This window comes from Palaemon carinicauda, chromosome 29 (genome assembly GCF_036898095.1).
Source record: "Palaemon carinicauda isolate YSFRI2023 chromosome 29, ASM3689809v2, whole genome shotgun sequence".
Lineage (NCBI taxonomy): Eukaryota > Metazoa > Arthropoda > Malacostraca > Decapoda > Palaemonidae > Palaemon > Palaemon carinicauda.
Genome location: NC_090753.1, coordinates 12189486 through 12191985, shown reverse-complemented (window position 1 = coordinate 12191985; position 2500 = coordinate 12189486).

Below are 2500 nucleotides of genomic sequence, written 5' to 3'. Positions count from 1 at the left end.
AAAGTTATCATCGACATGAACATGGCATGAATAGTCTCCACATATCTATAAAACGTAAATCACCCAAAATATAACTTTCAAAAGGAACTCAATCTCACAACATACAAAGGAATCTCCTCTGGTATCGTATTATTTCCTATTGGATGCATTTCCCCCGACTAGCGATTACAAAGTGTAGCTCTGGATTAATCGACAATTTCGTGCAGGTGTTCTGGTGCATTTATTCTCAGGGGCAAATGGAAGCGATGCTATATTCGCCTTTGCACTGGCTTGTGCCATTTCTGGCAGTAGCGTTACGATTGGCCGACTGAATAAAGTGTTCTATAAACGGTTTGCAAAACTGATAATCTTACACTATTTATGTATATAATTTTTTTAAGATATGTTCTTTTGGTCGAAATATTTTTCTCCTATTTTCTTTTAACGATTTTTTCTTAATTATTTCTCTTTTTTATTGATAAGCGATATATATGACTTAGATTGAAGATCAAATTTTATATTGAAACATCATTTTATGTGTGAACATTAGGAATTAGGGAAGGACGGTAATTGAGATTTGGTTTGTAACATATGAACTCAATAATTCTTAATCATCATTTAAAAAGCATATATTTATTTCTTTTTTCTTTTTCTTTTATTAGGCGTATTTATCTCTTAGATTCGATGTATCATTTTATAATGAAATATATCATTATATGTATAAACAGAGGGGAATTGGAGTTCCTTTTAACCAAAGATATTTTGTTTCTTAATAGAACTTACAATAAATTATATAAAATGACAAATATATATATATATATATATATATATATATATATATATATATATATATATATATATATATATATATATATATATATATATATATATATATATATATATATATATATAAGGATTACAGGTGAAGATCCTATATATGGTGTGCAACAGGGTCCAAAACACATCAGTAAAAAGGCCATAATTCATTTAGGAAACGTTTCGAACATTGCAATGTTCATTATCAATCTGTAAAAGATATAAATATTAAATTCTTAAAATTTATACAATAATTTAAAACAAGATAGTAAAAGAATATTAAAACATTATTGATTTTATAACAGAAAATCGTGAAAAACTAAAACATTGAAACATAAGAGAACCAGTGCTCACCAAGCCATCCATAGGAAAAGGCGAAGAACGAATGAGTAAGAATTGTTACCCATCTATGACTTCAGTTATGCTAAGAAAAGAGGAGAAGCGGAGGCGTTAGAGTTTAAAGAAGGAACAAGGCGTTTAATGTATAATGATTCAAGGGTAGTTAAAAATTCGCTGTTTTGTCCCACCAATAATTGAATTTTTTTTTTTTTTTACTTGGGTTCTGCAAATGGCTGCATGATTCCTTATATTAGAAAATTTTGGTTTACCAAGTCTCTGACCAGTTCTGAAGCTGTATCCCATATGGCTACAGTATCTCACCTGCAACAACCTTCGGCAAGATCCAACATAGATACCGGGACATCCCGGGCACTTGAATTTATAAATGATGTTGGACCTCATGAAGGTCTGCAGTTTGTCTTTGTAGCCAAAAAATACATTAATTTTGAGTGGATTGATTGGGATTAGTTCGATGTTAAGGCAGCCGAACTCTTTTTCTATTATTTTTTTAAGTTTGATGGAAAACTTGTTGTCAGATTGGTAAGGAATTGTAGCGAAATTATTTTTCTTTTTTACATTATACGATGGTACTAGAGTGGAGCTCATGTCCGCTGAAGTTCTTACTGGGGATGTTACAAAACATACTCCCGCAATTGGGTTGGTCCTCCTGTAAACAGAAGAGATTCCAATGAGTATCCAGTGAAAAGTTTCACATAATTAAGTATACAATTTATTAGTATTGTATATAGCTTAGGATAGATGAGCTAGAAAGGAAAGAAGGAAAGACACATACATGCATTTCCTGTCCAGCCAATAGCTGTGACCTCCCATAACATTAAAACTATGGTTAATTATTATTCTAGAAAACCTTTGGAATTTTGTTATCCTCTAAGGATATATAAGTGTAACTCAACACAAGTTTCCAGAAGTTTTAATATTATGATTTTTAATATTTTAAAGAAAGAACTGACTTTCTTTATACTGTTTGGTCTCACAATAGGCTGTACATGATAACACATTGTATGTTGGAAAAAATGTTGCATTACAGTATAATCTATACTGTAGTTTTCTACTTGCATTATATACTATAATGCAAAATACTGGCTACTGTATAATCATATATTGTAGTGCCGCCCGGCAAGTACCTGGATACAATTCCAAGGTATACTAGTATTGGGCGGCAGATGGCTGGTCTCTGGGTTCCTGCCTGCAATCTCTGCCGGCCGGCAGTAGGTAATAAACCGGCAGCCGAATGCACTCGGCTGCCGGCCACTAATCGTAGTGGCCGGCAGAGTAGTAGGTGTGCAGCCAGTTGTCGGCCGTCCGTGGCTGATGGCAATCTATGCCGGCCGGCGAACATTACTAA